Raw genomic sequence first — 16,505 nt, forward strand, 5'->3', positions numbered from 1 at the left:
CAAAACTAAGCAGAACATTAATGCAAAAATTCATAATCAAAGCCATGCTTATTCACTGGGGTTTTTTGGTTTTGGGAAAACTCAGTGCCAAAACAAAACCCGTCACCATTTTTTATCTGAGCATCTGATTTGCAATCACTTGTGCTAGGCTGTCCCAGCCTTCTGTCCTTGCTTGGAAAAGTCTTTGGCAGCTCTAGGGTGGGTCTGGAGATGTCAAGGCTCTACCCTTGCAAATTATTCTTTCTCCTCGCCTCATTTTCACCTGTGTCCTGCAGTCCTCCAGCTCTTGGGGCCCTAGAAGTGTTTGCAGGGCAGCTGGGCCGTTAATGGGATGAGTCCTGAGGAGTTCAGGCTCCAAGACCAGTTAAAGTCTCCACGTGGTCATGGTGGAGAGGGAAGGGAAGGAGAAAGGCAGCTGAGCAGAGGGCAAGGGTAGGAGAGGAGTTTGCCTTGAGCAGAGGACATCCCCTGCCTTTCCAGGGAGGGTTGTTATACAAACCTGAGGTGAGATGGATTCCCAAATAGAAAGCAAAAAGACTCTTTGCTTTTTTTAAACAATGCACCTTTCCCTCAGAAAAGGGCTTTTTGTTACAGTCCGTGAGCTCTTACGGCACCTTTCAGTAGTACCATAAGTCTGTCCCCTCCTTCCCCAGAGCAGTCACTTGAGCAAGACTGGAGATAAATACAGTCAGAGATGGGAAAACTTTATGTTTGTAGAAGCTTCATTTTGTACTGGATCAACATCCAGAGATTTCAACACTTGTTTTGATTGTGTTTGGACTTAACTTTGCCTCCTGGCTCCTGGAGGCAAAAAATGAGCTTTGTCATGTCATGTATTCTGGTTTCAATAGGCCCATGGCAATGCAAGCACAGTGCCAATTGCCAATTCCAGCCCTCTGGAACAGCCCTCTGGCTACCCAAGACAGTTCCCCAGCTGGTGATTCCCATCTTCTCCCAGCAAGCTGTCAGCTCTCTCAGAGGAGGTGCGTGCATGGTGCGCTCTCCATGGCTTTGCTGTTGGTCCAATGTCCAAATCCCAAACTTCCAGAATGGGTTTTGGGATTTTTGTGTGAGTTCTGCAGGACATTTCTGAAGGTGCAGCCGTTGTGATTGTGATGAACTGTTCTGTATGAAAAGCAGGTGGAGAAGTCTGAGCCCTTTCCTGCAGTGCCTTTGTGCCAACAGGGAGGGCTGCGTGGGAAGGACTCCTGCACACTCAGTGCAGCACTGAGCTCTGATCCCCTTTGCTCTTCATATTCCCATGAAGTCCCTCTCTCTGCCTCACTGCCTGTGTGATTCTGCCAAAGGTTTGGGTTCATGATGCTGCCAAAATGTCTTGCTGAAACCTAAGAGTGAAAATATTTCTGTTTCTGAAAGGTCCCACGTTGCTGTTGACAAGGAGTGAACTCTTTCTTTCCATAGACAAAACCCTAGATGTCTGTTCTGGCTCTAGCAGTCATTAACTTCAGCCTAAGGAAAACAGCAACAAATCAGGAAAGCCAAGTTTCCTGCAGAAAGCCCAGTGTTTGGCCAGCCGGTAACTGAGTGCGAATTCCAGGAATAAAACAGCTGCTATCCTTGCACACAGGCAGTTGTCTTGGAATTTAAAGAGGAAATAAAATGGGGAAGGGAAACAACAACAAAAAATTCTTCAAACACCATCTATAAAACCAAGTAAAAGGGGTAGAGCAACAGAAGTTCTCATTCAATTAGTTGCTTGATAGGTCAGAAAATACTGCAGGTGAAATTCTGGGTTCTCTGAAGCTGACTGTCAAAATTGAAGGCCGGCTCTTTCTCACAGACCAGGCTGTGCATGTGTACCTCATTTTGCCTAAAATCTGTTTCGCCTAAAATCAGATTGCAAAGTTGCCTTTTACAATCTGTTTTCATGCTGTTCATGGGAAATGCTGAGTCCCAATCCATGGAAAAACAGACAATGAGATGCAGCCTGCATCAAGTCAGTGTGGCCCTACAAGTACAGGTTCAGGGAGGCTTCAAAATCTAGGAAAAAAGTAGTGACTAAACAATTTCCACTGCTGATTGAGTTGAAATAGAGAGTTTTACCTAGGTGGGAACTTGCACAATCCCCATCACTTTATCATCTTGCTGCTTCATCCTCTTTATGGCATTCATTCTTGTGCAGCACCAGGAGGTGCAAATCTCTCCCTTAGCACAGGTGAAGCAAATAATCAGATACATTTACTGAAATCTCTTAACCTGGTTGTCTGGCCTATCTATAAAAGGCCTTTGTCTTCAGCTGGGGCTTACTACTAATGCAGGATCTTTTTTGGGTGCACCTCTCCTTTGTCTCTGCTCCTTCCTCCTGTCGAGAGCAAAATGGCTTCCTCTGTATTTAGCAGAGGTACTGTGAACACTGAAGAGCAACATCCTGAGGTAAGCCCTAAAGTAGCTTTTATTCATGCTGTGTTGCTTCTTACTGAGGGCTCCTGTGCGCACAGGAGCTATTTCTAGTTTCCATTTGCCACATCTGCTTCACCCTCCTGTCTTGTACTCCCCTTTACTCCTCACGTTCATTCTATGAGACTCTCATTTTTTTTTCTCTGATGCCTTAAGTTTTAGCTTTCATGTTTTTCAGATTCTGTGCTGCTTAGGTGTAGTTCTGAGCCTCCTATTAAGTGCCAGTAAGCTCTCTTCACAGAGTAGGTAGACAAAACAAATCTTTTTCCTCCTGACGACCAAGGACAACTTTCAGGCCCAACAAGAACAAGAAGGATGAGACCTCACAACCTGAAGCTGTAATTGGGCAATTAACCCCCAATATGCAAATGGACCAAAAACTTATAAAAACATAAGACTTCATGACTGGTCAGCCATTTTGTGACCATTCTTAGTCCACCTTGGGTGTAGCTCTAGTCTTGCCCAAGCTGGATCCTAGAGGCCTTTCAATAAATACCTGCTTTATTCTCTAGCTCTCTCCAGTCTCTGTTTCAGGTGAGTCTTCCCAAGGCATCATGTCCTGATTCTGCTCTGCTGTCTATCTGCACTGCTGTGTGTGGGTTGTGCCTCTTCCTGGGGCGCCTCAGGGCTCTGCTGGTGACCCCTCCCTTTGTAGGAGGCTCCTCTCCTTGCCCATGCAGAAGGCACTGGGAATACTTGTGGCATGACAATGATCTGTGTGCATGAGAAAAGAGAATGGCTCTGGAGGAGGGATGGCTTTGGACCAGCTGAGAAGCTGACATCACTCAAAAGCCTTTAAAGCTCCTGTCATTGGGTCTACAAAGCCTTTGGAGTGTGTTTATAGATGCAATCTTATATATTGCCAGAGGGAAAAAATATTCCTCTGTCCTTTTTGCCTTTTCCACTGTGAGAAGACACCTGGGGAGGGAAAAGCTGTGCTCCCAGCATCTGACTGCGCTTTTTGAGCTGCTCCGTGGCAGGAGGTGGGAAATCAGCGACATCACTGTGCTGTTTGCTTTGCCTCCCTGCAAAGTGCCACTGCTGGCAGGGAGCCAGGGCTGGGGCAGCCTGCTGAGGTGCTTTGCTCTCTCTTCCTCTCTCCCCAGCAGCCTCTTGCCTTCGTGGGAACAATGGGATGATGTGACTGGAGCCTTATAAATACTAACTCGCCTTTGAGGCTGTCGCACCAAACAGGAAGCACAGACAGCCCCAGAATAGAAATTCAGTCCTGGCTCTGCTCCTGGGCAGAGGCTGCTCCCAGGGAATGCTGCCTGCCACACTCCTCCTCATGTGGCCGAGCTGCTGTGCCCCACACTGTGTTCCCCAGGCCTGGGGCTTTGACTGGACCATGGTCTCCAGGAGGTGTCCCCTACCTGGAACTGGCAGGCAGGTGGATTTTGGGATGTGCCTTGCCCTGGCAAGTGGTGCTTCCTACAAGGGTGGAGATATATCACGAGGGTGGCAGGAGCCTTGGAAGGTGAACAGGGTGACCCTGGTTTTGAAGTCAGATCACAGAGGAGGCTGTGCTATGCCTTCTCTTGTTACCCCTGCTCTGAGGTAGGCTGCTTGTTGCTAAAATAGCAAATATCCCCTTGACCTGCTAATAACTTACCTTCTCCAAACTCATTTTCCCTTTTGCAACAACCAGTGGGGTTTTAGCACATGAACTTGCAGATGCTACTGGGGTGTTGTTCCCTCTCTAACACATTTACTGGGACATCTGTTGAAATCAATAGACCATTAGGAAGTGCCCTGTAAAGGTGTTGATCCTAGAGGGGATGCACACCAGGTGGAGAGTTTGGATGTGTCAGCCAGACTGCAGAACCTCTACTAAAGCAAAACTTTCACGCCTGCTTGCTTTAAATTGCCCTGAGCATCCCGAGTAATCCCCTTGCTCCCTCTGCTTGCCCTTCATACTTGGTGTGTTTTCAGCTCCTGAGAGTGGGCATGCAGCATTTCAATGAGGCTCCAGTCACCTGCTGCTCCCTCTCCTGCAGTCCAGGAGTCATGTGACAGTGCTGGATTTTGGATGTCAGGAGATTAATTTGCGCTGGGCACGTGCTGCTCCATGTTGCAGAGACAACACTGTGTGGGTCAGTGGTGCTAAGCAGGCACAGAAGTGTGGTGGTGCAGCAGGGTATCACGTGGTGTTGAGGACAGCCATAGCCTTCCAGGAAAATCCTGTTGTCCCCCAGGCTGTGACTGGCTTCCTGTACAAATGGAGCTGTACCTATTAGACTGAGCTCTTTGCAACAAGTGCCATCTCCCAGTCTTTGTGCTGTAATAAATACCTTTATGCTGGAAGTGAAGTACCTGCAGTACTGGCCTGCAGTATAAAGGCAGGAACCATGTTGTGGCCAGAGCTAAATCCTTGGTGTTGACTTTATTCGAAAGTGTTTGGGCTGGGAAAGGTCTCAGTAGAGATGCTTAGAAAAGACACTTGCAAGAGAGGTGTTCCATGCATGGATGAGTTTCCCCTCTGGGTGAAGAAGGATGCAATGATGCCTTCTTGGAGGATATAGGTTGATTTCCTAGCTCAGGGACCCATCAAACCTCAGAGTTTTCCTGAAGACTGATGCACATCCAGGCTCTGGGTGTGTGAATGGACTCTGGGGCTGTAGTCGTATCCTTACCTGGCAGCATGGCACGTCATGCCTCTACCCAAACAGAGCCTCTCGCTCAGTGTCTGAATTGCTTTGGGCTTTGCCAGGTTGGGAGAAGAGTTCAGAGAGCTGGGGACAGGCAAAGCTGTTCCTTCTTTTGTGCTACTGACATGGTTGAGCACATTGTAAGCTGATATTTCCTGGAGTTTGTCCTGAGCAGCTAGATGTAAGTAAAAATGAGAAACTTCACATGGAGGAAGAAACTAGCTTTGGTAAGCCCCAGCCTGGAATCTTTGAGGCTTCTAGGCAGCCCTTTGAAGACCCATTTCTAGGGGCTTTCACTGACAATGGGGACATCCTGGCCTGAGTTGGTTACAGCAGACAAAACTTGGCTTTACTTCCCTGACCCTCTTCTGTGCTTCTGTCGCATTTCCATTGCTATTCTTTAACCTCAGCCTTGCTACTCTCCAGAAAGTGCAGTAGTGATGATAATTTGCTGCTTTCATCTGCAAATTGTGCTGGTATCCATTGGTGGAAACAACCAAAAAAAGGTGCTGTTCTGCTGGTAGGGAAAGGATGTCAGGCCACTCCTCAAATCCTCTGTTCATTGTCTGGGTCCCTCACCCCAAGAAAGACATTGAGGTGCTGGAGTACATCCAGGTAACGAGCAATGAGACAGGAGGAAATGACCTCAGGTTGCATCAGAAAAGGTTTTTAGATTGGATATTAGGGAAAATTTCTTCACCAAAAGGGTTGCCAAGCCCTGTACAGGCTGCCCAGGAAAGTGGTCAGTTACTATCCCTGGAGACGTTTAAAAGATATATAGATTTGGCACTCAGGGTCATGGCTTAGTGGTGGACTTGGCCGTGCTGGGTTAATGGTTGGGCTGGATCATTTTAAAGGTCTTTTCTAACCTAAATAATTTTATGATTTTCTACATTGGCACTCAGGACCTTTTCTGCCTTGGCACTCATGCCAGGCTTCCCTTACATGTGTAGGTAGTCAGGAGGATCACCAAGCTCGCAAAGTTTCAAGATAGCAACGAGATTTTCTGACATTTCCAATAACTATCTCTGTTATTTTAACTGGCGGAGCAGGGGTTGAACTTGTAACTTGTGTGAGACTGAAGGTATCTGGGTTTTAGCAAGCAGTTTGTATGATAGTGGCCCTCTGGGAGTTAGGCTGAGATAAAAGAACACATCACTGCATCTTCCTGTGGCTGTGTCTGAAGTTTCCAAGTTACAACACTCCTTATTTTCAGTTTCATGCCCCAGTGCTACTGATAATTCATGTTTCCAGCTTCTATCATGCACGAAGGTTAAACATGATATCTCCTGAAATGCTGAGTGTCTTCTTCCCTGCACCTCAAGGTGACAAGCTAGGGACAAATATGCTGAGAAGGAAATAAAGAAAAAAAACATTTGAAGATGAGGAAGTGTTTTCACACTCTGTTTGCAAGCTGAGAGTGAAGGAGAAAAAGAGCAGAGATTGAGCTACTGTGTGGCAGCTGGGAACTGCATGGCTCAGGAGGCTGGGTAATGGGCTATGAAAGTCCTTCACCTCTGGGTTCACAGTGTTCATCCAGGCCAGCAGTGGGGGAATATTTTTTCTCTGGCAGAGCTGCTCAGTGGTTTCTGTCAAATTAAAAGGACTTGATTCCTCTCTGAGAAGCCTTATACCTGCTGCAGCAAGAGTTGGTTTTGGCAAGGCTGCTGTTGCCCTGTTGGAAATTACCAGGCTGCAATTAGACCAGCTAATACAGGGGTGCACTTGGGCACACAAATCTTCTCATCTGCTTGGTGCCAGGTGAGAAAATGTGTGAGCTCAACTCAAGAGATGGTCTGGATATCAAAAAGCAGTAACTGGCTAGACTGGCAAGACAAAAAGTGAATGAGAGTGCATTCCCTTGGGCAGATCAATCCGTGGTGGTGGTAGCTGGAAACCTGGACAACCATCCAAGATTACAACCAACTCCCTGACTGTCCCTTCCTGGGCAAAGGGTGGTTTCACATGTAGATGGAAACCATTACACACTTATTATAAACCATATCAAAAGGTGGCTGTGTCAGACCCTGGAGAAATTTGCATTCCAGATCAGAGAATTTCTGACTGAAGGACCAGTCGTATGAAATTCAGGAAGAGAGAAGTATAAAAAACTTGCTATTCAGGAGGGGGCTGGGGAGGTGGCATATGCTTTTGGTGACTTTGCAGGCGTCAACAGTGACAAAGTGTAAACTTTCCAAGTCAGGCTGCACTTGGCTGAAGGTGATGGAAATGCTAAAAGATTGGGGCAAGCTGTGACTGCCTTAGTGGCTCTGGGCAAGGAGTGAAATAATTGGCTTGACCTCGGGGTAGGTGTCAGACAGGCTGTGCTTGAACACTGGCTTCTTTCAAGAGACATCAGAAAAAAGTGTTCAAAACAACCACTGATGGAAAATCTACAGGAGGGAGCATTGGAGCCCTCAGAAGATGGGAGAGTGGTTACTCTGTGTGCTTCACTGATGAGACTGGACTAAACAGAGCTTTTGCAGGAAGACTGATGAAAACTTTCACGACAAAGGTTCAGGAAGAAGAAGGAATGTCCCTGCATTTCCTGTGCAGATCTTGAGAGACTGCAATGCTTTACCCATCCTATGTGTTTTAGGCACCTCGACAAGGAACTTATAGCGTTGCCTCAAAATCTGGTGCAGGCAGCAGTCTCATCACTGATGCTGGAGTTGGGAGGGCTGTGAGCTGATGTCATGGGCTGAAATCCTTCTGTCAGTGATCAGAGGGAGGGTCGGGGCCCTTAGGTTTGCTCAACATCTGATGCCAGCTCCCCAGAGCTGCCTGGGGCTTTCTGAGCCCATGCATCGCATTATTGCAGTGACCTTTCTCGCATTGCTTTGGGCTTGGTGTCTGCACACTCTACCCCTGTCTGTATCGAAAATAGGATTACTTTTTACTTCCTACCTCAAGAGGCAAATCGAAATCCACAGAGCAGGATTTAAGGCGTTAAGGCATTCCTATTAATTAGTCTCCTGAAAGTAGAAGAGGCAGAGAGGTAAGAAGCAAAGCCCCTTATCCCTGGGATGGGCTGTGCTGGAGTCTTTGGGGGCTTTTCTGTTTGCTCTGTTTCTGAGGTAAGTATGCTCACTAATGTCCCTTGGGGGAGAGCAGGGTTTAGCAAACAAAGTCCTGTGAAAAGGGAGAGCCAGAAATAGAAAGGCTGTGAATATAGAAGCCCCAGGCAGTGTCTTCCTCCGCCTGGAAGAAGCTTTCCTTATTCCAAAAGCCACCCTCTGACTGGATCTCTGATGGCCCCAAGCAATCAGGGGAAAACAAGCCCGTCAAGAGGCAATTTTTTTTTTTTTTTTTTTTTTTTGTTGTTGTTGTTGTTGTTGTTGAGCCACAGTAAAGACATATCCATAAAAGAAGCCGCAGGTGGGAAGGTGGGAAAGAGAGGAGGAAGAGGGAAACAAAGGGAAGTTGTAGCCAGACCTTTCACTATCTGAGAACAGTCTCGGTGTTAACCCTTTAACAATGCTTTGAGCATACTCAAGTCCTGAAAATCTGCTAATTAATCCACAAGTTTGTGCAAAGGTGGGAACTTTGCACAGGTCAAATTTGGACCATTTTTGCTGAAGAAATGCTCTGCTTGTGGTTGATTCAGGGGTGAAGAGAAGTGTTGGGATCAAGGAGAAAGTTCCTTGGCTGAAAGGCAGTAAATCACAGGGAAGGAAACCTGGGGGAGATCTGGAAGTGTAAAGGTAATATCTCACATGCCCACGTTAAGGGTATGGACATGAAGTGCTCTCTGGAGAGTGTGACAAGCATTAAAGGGTTAAAAAAGGTCACAAGGCAGAGGGACTTCTGGCCTTTACCAAGTGATGCTCGTCACTGAAGACATTCTGTAACATTCCTCTTTTCATCGCATCTCGGGGATTTTTAAAGAAATGTTTTGTATTTGGAGGGAGTAATGGAAATTCACAGAAAACATGAAAACCTGAAAAAGCTCAAACTGATTTCCAGGAAATTTGCTAGTAACAGGTTTTCATTTTGCAGGTAGCAGTAGGCAAAAACAACACGAAGGTGCTTTGTAACATCCCAATACCTTCTCTGTTAATACTCTTCTGATAAATTGTCTTTAAAGGGTTATGTGTCTTTAAAGAGTTATAACCATGCTTTTTGTGTCTGTGGCTTCAGAGGGACTGCTCCACACCAGCTGCAATAACCTCTATTCCCAGGAGACCGGTTTTCGAGGATCCACCTTGGAACTGCAAGCTCCAAACACAACTCGTCTGCTTCCACTGTCCCCTTCTCAGCTCTTGTGGCTCTACTGTGTCTGATGCAAAAGCTGTCCTGGTGTTTTTTTGTGTACACCTCCAGTGGGGAATGTGCATGTGAGAAGGAGCAGGTGTGGGGCAAGCGAACCAAGCAGAAAGAAATCCTGCAGAAAGCTCTGAGGGGATGTTCCTTGTGGGCAAGTGGCTCGCTCCATAGGTTTGATCCACCCATACTACATTTCTTGATTTCCAAAAGAATGTCACTGGGTAATTCAAGACCTGAAATAAGTGAAAGGCATAGGAACACATGCGTCTATTTTGGGGTGCCACGTATGTTGCTACCCTGAATTACTTGCCCCTAAATCATATCAGCAATGTGTATGGCAGCTAAATACAGTCAGAGCTTCTCAGGGTGATGAGGCTGTTGAGGAAGGGTTAAGTAGAAACAATGGGATAAACTGGGCGAGGGGAAATGTAGGTTGAATACCAGGAAAACATTTCTTCACACTAAGGTCACTTGGGCTGGGAGAGAGGGAAGTGGCAGCTCAGCCAGCTGCCTTCTCCAGGGGCGGGATGGCTGTGGGGTTGGGGGTGCTGGGAGAAGAGGGTCAGGTTCTGCAGAGACATTGCCTGGCAGTGTTTTCTGCCTCTGAGTGCCCATGAGCGTCTGGAAAAGGGGAATGTCCTCAAAATGCTGAGCCCCCGTTTTTACTTCGGCCCAGCAGCAGGGATGGGCTCTGAAATAAGTAAGAAGAAAAACCAGGGATTAAGTAAGGAAAAAGGAGTGGCCTTAAAAGAATTCATTGGAAACCTTTACCTGAACAGGCAACAATCGCTGCCCAGAAATATCTGCAAAGAGAAGTGTGAAAGGGACGCCTTTGGCCATGAACCAGACTGATTACAGATCCCTGATTGTAGCCTGGGGTGAGGCTCAGGCTTGTCACTGCAGTGGTGCTTTTGGCAATTTGGACTGCAACAATTCCCTGTACCCCTGTCCTGGTCAGGTCAGCACACAGGAGAAAATCCTGCCTCTGCAGCCGGGTTTTCTGCCGAGCTGGGAGTAAAACATGTCTCTCTAAATGGTAACTAGATAGGCTGCAGTGTGGATGTTTGAAGGTAAACCTGTGTGCAGGTATGAAGGAGTCTCTCTGTCTGAGGAGAAAGTAGATGCAGGTGTAAAATACATAGGATGAATATGAAATCATGGAAGAATTTTTTTTTTTCATTTAGCTTTTGGGAATATTCAGCCCTTTGTGCTGAAGACAGTTTACAGTATATGAGTAACAGGAAATGAGGCTCTGAAATATTCCTTTGCTTTTCTATATTGTACCTTGCTACAAACCTCCCCCCCCAAAAAAAAACAAAACAAAACAAAAACCCCAACAAAACCAAAAACTAAAAAACATCCCACATTTGGAAAACTAATTTTCCTTTTGTTCCTAAAGATTATGAAGGATAGTTTTGGATGAAGCTTTTTATTGCCCTGTGAGGGTTATCTCAGTGCAGGTGGACTTCATGTGTCAAAGCTGGACTCCACCTTCTGAAAGGTTACTTGTCACAGCACAGAAAGGAGATGGGACATGAAAATTAATTCTGCAATAATTCACCTGCCAGTCAGCCAGCTCAGCTGTGTCCCTAGTGTAAGTGGCACCCCAGTAACGAGAAATCCTCTTTCGTTCTTCTTAATTTTTAGTTGGTAATTCAGATGTCATCTGAAGCTGCAACAGAAGAAAACACAGAGACTACCATTCATTACTTAAAGAAATTACTTGGGAGAACTGCTCAAGGTGTATTTGTACACCTGGGCAATATGAATGAGGCCACTGAACTAATTTTTATCGTTACCAGGAGAACTGCAACAAGGAAACTTCAGAAAACCATCCAATTATTTCAGTCCTTCTCCGAAATCTTCAGAAGAGGAGGCCAGATGGGAAAGGAATTTATCATGGAATCTGACAATATTGGCATCTGGTTTCCTTCTGGCCTGGGAACAAGATCTCTGAGTTAGTATTCGAAGGCCATTTTCCTGAAAGAAATTGTGTGGTGAAGGCTTGGTCTCATCCCACTCTGTAGTCTAACTAGCTTCCTTGAATTCAGCTTAAGTAAAGATGTTGCTGCCTAGAAAGGTGTTGGGGGCAACTCTCTGCAGAGTCAGGCAGGAGAAGAACTGGTTGGGGTTGTTCACGCCCAGGATTACTCAAGGCATCATTTTCATATTCTGTGTGGGACACCATTGTTCAGTCACTCCTTGGCTTGGCCTTCCCAGGCTTATTGGAACTGTGGTGTCAACACCTGGATGGTCCCAGCTGGCGATGGGGCAGCTCCTGGGTGACACTGCTGGCCACGGGTGACAAGCATGCCTTTTGTTAAAGACCTTTTGCTGGCACCAAGAAGTACGAAGTGGGTGCCACTGGCAGGCTGAGGTGTGACACTTCCATATGGATATCCTGGCACTGCTGCAAGCCCCCTGCAGGGGTGTGAGCCGGGAACAACAAAACTCATATTCGAAGGGATTGCACTTCCTGGGAAAGTATTAGAGCAAATGTAGGTCTCACGTTTTCTGCCACTAATGACACCAAGGCAATGATATGAGTGGCAAGGCATTGGGTAGAGTCTCCCCAACCTGCCAGACCGTCCCTGCCTCCCCAGTACCCCCTCAAGAACTCATTATGACTTCAGGCAGGGACTGAAACAAGTGATGCAGTTAATGAACAGAAGAAAATTGAGGTGATGAGAAATATCTGTCATGTTAGCTGGTGGCAGAGTGTGGATAAATGATGGTGGGGTGAAACCATCACGATAGTTTGGGGTGGCTCTGGCTGAAGCCACAGAGTGGGTCCTGGGGCAGCCACAGGGAGCAGGCAGTGTTGGGCTGGGTGCTGCACTGCATCATCATTGCTATACTTTCTTGTTGGAAACCTTCCCCTGCCTGAAAGTCCTCTCTGCCACCCTTGTTTTTCTTCTCCACGTTGTAGTAATTCTGCTTGGGTTAGATGGAACTTGGCTTGCTTCTAGCAGCAGAGGAAATCCAGCAAACACCGTTGAAACTGGGATGAAATATATTTGTTCTGTAGGGCTGAGTGGGTGGCTGTGAGACACTCGGCTGCCTGGGGATGCTTCAGATGAGTAAACAGGGGTAGGAAGTCCCTACCCAAAAAGGACTGAGAGCAGAGATCCAAACTGTGCTTGTAAGATGAGTGAGTACAGAAAAGCCAGTTTGATATCACACAAAGTTCAAAGCTTTGGCTTCACCCCTGTGGAAGACCTTTGGAGGGAGAAGGAACCCTAGGAAAGAAAGATGAACGAAATATCCAACAGGATAGGAAATTCTCATGCCCCCCCAAGACCAGCTAACTGGTGGAAACAATCTCTAGTGCCCTCTCAACTGCAGAAAGCAGCCCACTGCAGCAGGATTACTAGAGACTTCGAGATTTGCAAAGAAATGGCACCATTTTATTTTGTTTCTTTCTATTTTAAATCAAAGCTAAGTTATTCTATCCTTCTCAAACCACCAGACTGAAGTTCCAGTCTAGCTTGCACCCACAAAACCCCACTGACTTCAGTGTGTGAGCTGAATCCAGCCTTTGGCCCTAATCCCCACAGAAGCTGAGACTCCTCAGTTCTGAGTTTGGCCAGATCACGTGAATGTACACTCACAGGACAGCCCTGGAAATTAGGGGAGGAGTTTTTTGTTTCATTTCTGATATTTACTTTCCCACCAAGCTGATGCATGGAGAGCTTGGTGCCTGCAGCGGAGTGAGCTCAGGCACTCGTTTCCAGTGCCAGGTCTGCCTGGAAGCAGCCCTGAGTTTCCTGCATGGTGTGGTGAAGGAGCCCTACTAAAAGCCTTCTGTGGCCCTGACAACAGGGAGTTAACCAGAGGATTAACCAAGTGGCAGTGGATTCTCTGGAACATTTTCTGCCACCATGAAGATCAAAAAGCTGTGATTGTTTTTCTGCTTCCCGGTGTAGTAGGTGATGTTGAGCTAGGAAAGCTGAGTTCAGGCAAAGGATTGTATTCATCTGGGGAAGAGGTTTTGGGAATCACAGTTTACAGCTGATAAAGCTGAGACTTGATTGGCCTGATTTTTGCAGCACATGTGAGCCCTGTGTGACTGCACTAGTAGCATGGGCATTTGCCACTTAAGATCAGGGCATGGATGTGTTGGGCTAGGAGCCTGGACACACAGGAACCCACCCTGAAAACCTTCCCATGATAACGCGAAGCATAAAACTAGGGAAGGGAGGAAAGCCAACTATTTTCAATCCTGTTCACCGTTTTGTTTTTTTGGCCTTTGAAGGAGTCTGTGAAACTGAGAGCAATGGAGTCAGGACCTTTGGGTGACCAGCACTCAACATATTCTCCATGCTGCCATAAGACATTCAAGAGTCTTTGGGTAACTGGATCAAGGAAACACAGAGTTCTTGCACTGCAAGAAGGATGAGCTGACAGGTTTTGATCAAGTACTGAGTTTGATTGGGAGGTTGAGTTGGACTAAAGTGTCTCCTCTGCCACATATAACAGCTTTATTTCTGGCCCTTCTTAATGCAGTGACAGAGCTCTGAGTTCAACTGGATTGAAATTCAGCTAATTAGTTTAAAAGTTACGATTTTTTTCATGATTCCTTGCAGGAAGTGGCATCACTTGTTGGGTCTGAGGTCTGTACAAGCTTGTGTCTCTGATGCTGGCAGTGAGAGGTTGGGGACAAGGGCAATCACTTTTTTAAACTCCTAACATGCTTGCTATTGTCTTGGCAACTCCAGCATTTGAGTAATTCTGTTCTTTCTGTGCCGTGCTGGTTATCTCTTTGCTGCTGGTGAGATGATTTGATTTGCAGCAAGGCCAGTACAGCATTTCAAGCCTCCTTGCCTCTGCCTGCCTCCCTCCCAGCATGGTGAGCAGAGTTATCAGCCTCTCTCAGACTTTGAACAGGGTGCTTTCAGAACAAGCCTCGAGTACCTGGGAATATTTTAAGCAGCACACATGAGGGTTGATTTTTTTTTTAGCTCTGCATTGACATTCCTGTGTTATCGACTCCCAGAGCTTGTTGCTTTCGTAGGACAGAGAGCTATGAATGGTCCAGGAATGTGATGTTCCACTCAAACCTATCTCTTATCAGCACACATAAGGCTGCTGTGTCTTGTGAAGAGCTTTTCCATTGCCGTTAGCAGCTCGTTTCTTCTCCTAAATTTGCTTTTCACTTTAAATCTATCCTGCCTGTTCCCTTCCTGAAGCAACCATCCATCTGAAACGGCAGCCACTTCATTTCCTTTGAAATCCCTTCAGCCCTGCCTGTTCCTGCATGCCCAGGGCAGGCTATTCCAGCTTGCTCTGGGGGCACTCAAGCGATGTCCCTCCCCACCTATTCATTTTGGAAAGAGCCTTCTGTGGGGCAGTGGCAGTGTTGTGCTTCAGAGGATACTGATGGCCAGGGGGTGTGGTGCAGGGAGCAGTTCCCTGCGGCCAAAAACCAGTCCCAGGTGCACCCCCTTAGCACGCTGGTGGGCAAAATTGTATCTGCAATAAGCAGGTATCAATATATAGGTAGAAAGCTGTAGGGAATTATGTCTTTGCAAGCCTTGCCAAGGGCACTCCAAGGGCTAGACTTTGCCTTGAGCATCAGTTGTAGCTCAGTTACCATGTGGACATGCAGTGGTGCTTGGAGAACCTGACCTCAGAGAGAATCTTTTAGAGAGACTGATAAAGACAACCAGGCCATAAAAAAAAAGATAAAAATAAAATTATAATAATAAAAAAAGCCCTTTGGTATTTGTTTAAGAGATAAGATAAGCTGACAAAAATGCAGAAGACAATTGTTTACACACACACACAGACACATACACCAGGAAGAAAATTCTTTTCCAAAAATAGCTGCTGACTTTTTATTTATAGACTTTTTTTCCTCCTCTTTCTTCTGACATGAAGCAGAACATTTACATAAGGGGCAAAGAGATCTGATGATGAATAACTGTTTCTTGAGCAGACCAAAGTCCTCATTAGACCTGCTAGCAGGGACAGATGTCTGGGCCCAGGGATAGCACCAGAATTAGCATGTATCATTTAACTGCCTGAAGTCTTCAACTAACAGTAGACAATCTCCTAGAAGTTCAGTGGAATTTTTTTTTCAAAGCATCAAAATTATGACAGGTCTGGTTTATTCAGTTAAAAAAGTTTCAAGGGGCAGAATCAAAGGCTTAGTTTGTGTCTGAGCTACACCTTATTCATTGTGGCTTCTGCTCCCAGGCCCTTGACCACCTCCTGGCCAGCAAGAGAAGTATGGTGGAAGTCCTTGTTGAGTCTGGAGTGCTGGACTGTGGGCTCAGGGGGTGATGAAGGCAGAGAAGGAGGAGGCAGGTTACAAAGGAGAAGCATCTCACTTTGCAGTGTGCTTAAAACAAGATGCCACCACCGGGCAGAGGATGACGGGAGCAGGGGCACGGTGAAGTGTGTTCTTCAGCTTTGTGTGCGTGTATTTTTAGTCTCGCAGAGTACAGAACCAAACTTTGGACAAAAATAGCTATCCACTTACATAACATCCTTGCTTACAGAACTCCCCCCGCTGAAGACCTGTGAGACTCCTGGAGCAGGGGGCTGTCAGTCAGAGCGCAGCCGTGACTCAGCGCGGACGCACATCCCGGCGCTGCAAGGGCAGGATTTGCAGAGTTCATGCTGCACAAGGCGTGTGACAGCAGAAGCGAAGCAACATCCCAGCCCCCTGGTCCCAGGGATGAGGCAGGGTGTTGACCAGGGCAGAGAGATGCAGATGGGGCAGTTCTTCTTCTTCCCCTTTTTTCCTATTTGCCCATGGCGAACGGGCAGGATGAAGAAAGGACAAGGGAAGGGTTTCCATTCTATGGGTTCCTGGTTTTGCTTTGTTAGGGTGTCTTGGATAGTAGGTGGTCCAGATCCTGAGCCCTTGCTCTCTGTTGCCTTGCAGTGGGAGTTGTTGGTGTGACACGGCCCAGTTTTAGTGTCACTGTATCCCTGCCACTGCTGTGACTGACTTCTGAGAAGTGAGATTCCAGCTCAGAAGCTCTGGAGCTGAAGAGGTTTGGAGTCACAATTCACCCTTTGACCTGCTCCTTAGGACAGAGGCATACTCATGCTCAGGGGAAAGTTGCCTGGTCACATCCCTGGCTCCAGTTATTCCGGTGATAAACAGGGGAGTGTGGTGTCAAGGGTGCTCATTCTTTCCATTTGGACTTTGAACATGCGTGG

General features: G+C 46.8%; 1 long non-coding RNA gene across 1 annotated transcript; it reads left to right on the forward strand.

The window, feature by feature from the left end:
- The first annotated feature begins 2,285 nt into the window (after window positions 1–2,285).
- On the forward strand, window positions 2,286–11,949 carry LOC136286494 (uncharacterized). The gene is made up of 3 exons (XR_010719931.1): window positions 2,286–2,394; window positions 2,931–2,952; window positions 10,980–11,949. It is a non-coding gene; the product is annotated as an uncharacterized lncRNA (long non-coding RNA).
- Window positions 11,950–16,505: the final 4,556 nt, after the last annotated feature.

This window comes from Chamaea fasciata, unplaced genomic scaffold, assembly GCF_029207755.1.
Source record: "Chamaea fasciata isolate MVZ Bird 193981 ecotype frontalis unplaced genomic scaffold, bChaFas1.0.hap1 SCAF_3, whole genome shotgun sequence".
Classification (NCBI taxonomy): Eukaryota; Metazoa; Chordata; class Aves; order Passeriformes; family Sylviidae; genus Chamaea; species Chamaea fasciata.